Raw genomic sequence first — 7,336 nt, forward strand, 5'->3', positions numbered from 1 at the left:
GTGATGATGCTCATTACATGCTCCATTTTCAAGGCTTTACCGCACAACGCTTCCTGGTGTATGATACAATGATAAGCTGTCAGCTCACCTGTCGCGTTTTCCTCTTGCATCTTTTCCCGTATCTTCGCCACCAGTCCGCTCCTGTGTCCACACATCGCAGGTGCTCCGTCGGTTGTCAAACCCACGAGTTTTTCCCAAGGCAGCTCCATCTCATTTACACATCTTGACACCTCTTCATACAAATCATGCCCCGTAGTTGTGCCATGCATAGGACGTAAAGCCAAAAACTCCTCTGTCACGCTTAGGCTGGAGTCCACTCCGCGGATGAAAATTGACAACTGGGCAATGTCAGAAATGTCGGTGCTCTCATCCACAGCCAAGGAATATGCAATGAAATCTTTTCCTTTTTCACAAGCTGCTCTTTTAGATTGATGGACAACTGGTCTACTCTCTCGGCAATGGTGTTTCTGCTCAGACTCACATTTAAAAAGAGTTGCCTTTTTTCTGGGCAAACTTCGTCACAAACTTTAATCATGCAGTTTTTGATGAAATCCCCTCCGTAAATGGCCGGGCTGATTTAGCGATCTCTTCTGCCAAAATAAAACTGGCCTTGACAGCAGCCTGGCCTTGTGATTTGGCTTTTTGAACAGAGCCTGTCGAGATTTGAGGCCTCGTTTTAATTCCTCTGCCTTTTGTAGCCTTTGTTCCATGTCCATATTCTTGTTTTTGTCCGCGTGTTTCGTTTCATAATGTCGTCTCAGATTATACTCTTTCAGTACCGCCACACTTTCTCCACACAGAAGACACACAGGTTTTCCAGCTACCTCCGTGAACAAATACTCCGACTCCCACCTTGTTTGAAACCCCGGTTCTCAGTGTCCACCTTCCGTTTTGCCATTTTTGATGGGTATCTGAAAGTTAATTTTACTGTGATGCTGACAACTGCTGTGCCAATAAATATTGAAATGAAGCAGCCTACTGCTCGGTGCGTCACCGTTGCATTGTGGGAAATGTAGTATTGGTGCGTGTAAAAGATCTGCGGGCTGCCGGCTTGCTGCGGTCTGCGGGCCGGTTCTAATAATAAATCAAGATCATCCCAGGGGCCGTAAAAAACCTTCTCGCGGGCCGGATGTGGCCCGCGGGCCTTGACTCTGACATATGTGGTCTACACACAATACCCCATAATAACAAAGCAAAAACAGATTTGTATTTATTTTTGCTCATATATAAAGAAACTAAAATATTTCATTTGCATAACTATTCAGACACTTTACTCAGTACTTTGTTGAAACACCTTTGGCAGCGATTATAAACCTGTTTTCTCTTTGTCATGATGGGTTATTTTGTGTAGATTGATGAGAAAACCTTTTTTTTAATAAGGCTGTAACACAACAAAATGTTTGGAAAAAGTCAAAGGGGTCTGAATAATTTCCGAATGCACTGTATATATACATATTTTTTTATTAAATGTTTTTATTTAGATATTTGTAAATAAATTCATTAAAAATCCTACAATGTGATTTTCTGTTTTTTTTTCTTCTCATTTTGTCTGTCATAGTTGAAGTGTACCTATGAAGAAAATTACAGGCCTCTCTCATCTTTTTAAGTGGGAGAACTTGCACAATTGGTGGCTAACTAAATACTTTTTTGCCCCACTGTATTTTCAACTGTGCTGTTTCACAAGAGTTCTGAACCTGTCTACATTTTACAGACATAATATATTTTACATTAGTGGTCTCATTTTTTGTTTTACAAAAGTTTTGATCCTTTCTATTCTCATAGTTTCTAAATATTGTAAATTAAAGATAACATTTTATGCAAAGAGTATTATTATATTATTTATTGATTGACTATGACTTTTCAAATCACCCAGTAGTGCTATTTGCAGTTTGGTCCAGGTAAATGTTGCAATTCTTCATCCATTCCTTAACCTGCAACCAAAAACAAGCTACATATGGACAATACCAGAACAAATGATCTAATAATTCTGTCTCTTCGCAGAAAAATCTGTGGAGCTGGGATGGTTGTATCCCCATATATATAACATTCTATTGGTTGCAGAAATTGTGTATAATCATTTAAATTGAAAAACTCAAGTTGTGAATACAGGTATCATTTTGTGTATCAGTCCATAAACCATGTGCCATGGAATCGGTACATCGAAAATCTCTCCAACTATTTTACAATCTATATGGCACAGCTGACAATTTTTGGGCTGTCAACTGGTTCAGTTTTTTATTTAACACAATTTTCTTTAAACCAATTTTGGTCTTTAATGCAAGGCCGAAAGACATGTTCTTTACTTTCTACCCCTTCCACTTGCCTCTTCCATTTTTGTAGTAATGCTGTAATTAGTTGCTTGTAATTTTTGGACAGAGCTGACATTTCCATATATTATTGTTAGCTGCATGTGTGACATAACTCCATCATTAGAAACAGTGAGCCATTGTATTCATGCATAAAATAACAAATAATTAAAGAAAAGCATTGCAAGTTTGAATTTTGTAAAGTAAGTGTGGGAGAGTTGGAAAATGATTGTTATTGATCAATAATGGCAACCTCCTGGCATTGACAATTTAGATGGAAAGCTACGGGGAATGGTAGCTGACTCTATAGTCAATCATACAGTGGGGCAAAAAAGTATTTAGTCAGACACCAATTGTGCAAGTTCTCCCACTTAAAAAGACGAGAGAGGCCTGTAATTTTCATCATGAGAAAAAAAAATGAGGAAATGAGAAAAAAAATATCCAGAAAATCACATTGTAGGATTTTTTATGAATTTACTTGCAAATTATGGTAGAAAATAAGTATTTGGTCAATAACAAAAGTTTATCTCAATACTATGTTGTATACCCTTTGTTGGCAATGACAGAGGTCAAACGTTTTCTGTAAGTCTTCACAAGGTTTTCACACACTGCTGCTGGTATTTTGTCCCATTCCTCCTCTAGAGCAGTGATGTTTTGGGGCTGTTGTTGGGCAACACGGACTTTCAACTCCCTCCAAAGATTTTCTATGGGGTTGAGATCTGGAGACTGGCCACTCCAGGACCTTGAAATGCTTCTTACGAAGCCACTCCTTCGTTGCCCGGGCGGTGTGTTTGGGATCATTGTCATAATGAAAGACCCAGCCACGTTTCATCTTCAATGCCCTTGCTGATGGAAGGAGGTTTTCACACAAAATCTCACGATACATGGCCCCATTCATTCTTTCCTTTACACGGATCAGTCGTCCTGGTCCCTTTGCAGAAAAACAGCCCCAAAGCATGATGTTTCCACCCCCATGCTTCACAGTAGGTATGGTGTTCTTTGGATGCAACTCAGCATTCTTTGTCCTCCAAACACGACAAGTTGAGTTTTTACCAAAAAGTTATATTTTGGTTTCATCTGACCATATGACATTCTCCCAATCGTCTTCTGGATCATCCAAATGCTCTCTAGCAAACTTCAGACGGGCCTGGACATGTACTGTCTTAAGCAGGGGGACACGTCTGGCACTGCAGGATTTGAGTCCCTGGCGGCGTAGTGTGTTACTGATGGTAGGCTTTGTTACTTTGGTCCCAGCTCTCTGCAGGTCATTCACTAGGTCCCCCCGTGTGGTTCTGGGATTTTTGCTCACCGTTCTTGTGATCATTTTGACCCCACGGGGTGAGATCTTCCATTGGAGCCCCAGATCGAGGGAGATTATCAGTGGTCTTGTATGTCTTCCATTTCCTAATATTTGCTCCCATAGTTGATTTCTTCAAACAAAGCTGCTTACCTATTGCAGATTCAGTCTTCCCAGCCTGGTGCAGGTCTACAATTTTGTTTCTGGTGTCCTTTGACAGCTCTTTGGTCTTGGCCATAGTGGAGTTTGGAGTGTGACTGTTTGAGGTTGTGGACAGGTGTCTTTTATACTGATAACAAGTTCAAACAGGTGCCATTAATACAGGTAATGAGAGGAAGACAGAGGAGCCTCTTAAAGAAGAAGTTACAGGTCTGTGAGAGCCAGAAATCTTGCTTTTTTGTAGGTGACCAAATACTTATCTTCCACCATAATTTGCAAATAAATTCATTAAAAATCCTACAATGTGATTTTCTGGATTTTTCTTCTAATTTTGTCTGCCATTGTTGTACCTATGATGAAAATTACAGGCCTCTCTCATCGTTTTAAGTGGGAGAACTTGCACAATTGGTGGCTGACTAAATACTTTTTTTGCGTGTAGTGGTGTTTTTTGTTTAGACTGTCCTGTCTTGACTGGCATTAGTTAGGGCTGACCCCGGTCAAACCTATGTCTGTCAAACCGCTCTTCCAAATTACAATATTGTGAAGGACACTCAATTGATTGCCAATAGTAGAAATGTTAGGTGACTGTAAAGACTGAGTTATTACATTATGTGCTGATTACTTATTGAAAGAATGGTAAAGACTAATCACTCTTTCAATCGATTATTGGAGATGTAGAACAGATTGAACAGATCAATATAAATCAAATGTTGTTACAATTTTTGGTATTTGATTTATAACTCTTCATTTAGCATATCGGAGCAGCTCACAGATTACTGCACCTGTACATAGCCCACCTATAATTTAGCCCAAACAACTACGTCTTTCTCTACTGTATTTATTTAATTTTATTTATTTATTTTGCTCCTTTGCACCCCATTATTTGCACATTCTTCCACTGCAAATCTACAATTCCAGTGTTTTACTTGCTATATTGTATTTACTTTGCCACCATGGCCTTTTTTTGCCTTTACCTCCCTTATCTCACCTCATTTGCTCACATCGTATATAGACTTGTTTCTACTGTATTATTGACTGTATGTTTGTTTTACTCCATGTGTAACTCTGTGTCGTTGTATGTGTCGGACTGCTTTGCTTTATCTTGGCCAGGTCGCAATTGTAAATGAGAACTTGTTCTCAACTTGCCTACCTGGTTAAATAAAGGTGAAATAAAAAATAGTTGACATTGTGCTCATAATGCACCCAATTCTATATCAGTGATACTGATACCTTCATTATAAGGTTGGTTTTATTTTTTGAACAATATCAAAATGTGAAAGTTATTGTCTGGAAAAATAATCCTATTAGCAGCATTTTGTAAGGCAGGCCAAAGTTAATCATGAAAAAATATACATATGTAGGACTATCCATCCAATAGCATAGTCTCCACTACACCCTGCTGGCTGCTTCAAAGCATAACTTTACCACAGTCAGGTTCACCCTTATAAAATACCTCTGAGGACTAGCCTTATGGGGATCATCCTAACCCTAATATTAACCACACTGCTAACCTTGTGCCTAACCCTAACCTTAAATGAAGAGGAAAAAGCACATTTTTCTTTTCATCAATTTTTTCATTATATACAGTGCCATGCAAAAGTATTCATCCCCCTTGGCTTTTTCCTATTTTGTTGCATTACAACCTGTAATTTAAATGGATTTTTATTTGGATTTGATGTAATGGACATACACAAAATAGGCCAAATTGGTGAAGTGAATTGAAAAAAATAACTTGTTTAAAAAATGCAACGGAAAAGTGGTGCGTGCATATGTATTCACCTCCTTTGCTACGAAGCCCCTAAATAAGATCTGGTGCAACCAATTACCTTCAGAAGTCACATAAATAGTTAAATAAAGTCCACCTGTGTGCAATCTAAGTGCAATCTACCTGTTCCGAACGGCCCCAGAGTCTGCAACATCACTAAGCAAAGGGCACCACAAAGCAAGCGGCACCATGAAGACCAAGGAGCTCTCCAAACAGGTCAAGGACAAAGTTGTGGAGAAGTACAGATCAGGGTTGGGTTATAAAAATAAAAAATCTGAAGTTTTGAACATTCCACAGAGCAACATTAAATCCATTATAAAAGAATGGAAAGAATATGTCACCACAACAAACCTGCCAAGAGAGGGCCGCCCACCAAAACTCATGGACCAGCAAGGAGGGCATTAATCAGAGAGGCAACAAAGAGACCAAAGATAACCCTGAAGGAGCTGCAAAGCTCCACAGCGGAGATCGGAGTATTTGTCCATAGGACCACTTTAAGCCGTACACTCCAGAGTTGGGCTTTAAGGAAGAGTGGTCATAAAAAAGCGTTATTGCTTAATTAGGGATAGGTGTCCTGTGAGCAGGACACAAGCCGACAACATCCGGTGAAATTGTAGGGCGCACAATTCAAATAAATATTCCTAATATTAAACATTCATGAAAATACAAGTGTCTTATACCATTTAAAAGCTCATCTTCTTGTTAATCGAACTGCATTGTCATATTTCAAAAAGGCTCTATGGTGAAAGCATACCATGCGATTGTCTGAGGATGGCGCCACACATCAACATATTTTTCAACCAGCACAGGCTTCACAAAATCACAAATCTCGATTAAATAAATCACTAACTTTTGAAGATCTTCCTCTGTTAGCAATCCCAAGGGTCCCAGCTACAACATGATTGGTCGTTTAGTTAGATAAAATCCTTCTTTTTATCCCAAAAAGTCAGTTTAGTTGGCACCATCGATTTCAGTAATCCACTTGTTCAACATGCAGACAAAGGAGTCCAAAAAGCTACAGCAAAACTTCATCAAAACAAGTCAAACGACATTTCTATTTAATTCTCAGGTACTCTAAAATGTAAATAAACTATAATATTTCATATGGAAAGTAGTATGTTCAACAGGAAAGGAAAATCGTAAGTGCCCGACCTCTCCCTCGCGCGCCGAAAGACTGATTTTCTTCAGGAGGTCTCCTAATAAAAACTTGAAGTACTTGTTCATTTTTTCAAAAAGAAGCCTGAAACCTTGTATAACGACTGTTGACATCTAGTGGAAGCCATAAGAATTGCAATCTGGGAGACGGATTTACATAGAAACAATAGGTTTCCATAATAAGAGCCTGGGAGCTAAAAAACAACAACATTTTGGTCGGATTTTCGCCTGCCATATTAATTATTTTATAGTCTCAGACATAATTTGAACAGTCTTAGAAACTTCAACGTGTTTTCTATCCAATGTTATCAATTATATGCATATCCTGGTTTCTGGGCCTAAGTAACAGGCAGTTTACTTTGGGCACGTCAGTCAGGCAGAAATTTACATTTACATTACATTTAAGTCATTTAGCAGACGCTCTTATCCAGAGCGACTTACAAATTGGTGCATTCACCTTATGACATCCAGTGGAACAGCCACTTTACAATAGTGCATCTAAATCTTTTAAGGGGGGGGAGGATTACTTTATCCTATCCTAGGTATTCCTTAAAGAGGTGGGGTTTCAGGTGTCTCCGGAAGGTGGTGATTGACTCCGCTGTCCTGGCGTCGTGAGGGAGTGTGTTCCACCATTGGGGAGTCAGAGCAGCGAAC

Source organism: Oncorhynchus keta, chromosome 37 (genome assembly GCF_023373465.1).
Source record: "Oncorhynchus keta strain PuntledgeMale-10-30-2019 chromosome 37, Oket_V2, whole genome shotgun sequence".
In the NCBI taxonomy this organism is placed as follows: domain Eukaryota; kingdom Metazoa; phylum Chordata; class Actinopteri; order Salmoniformes; family Salmonidae; genus Oncorhynchus; species Oncorhynchus keta.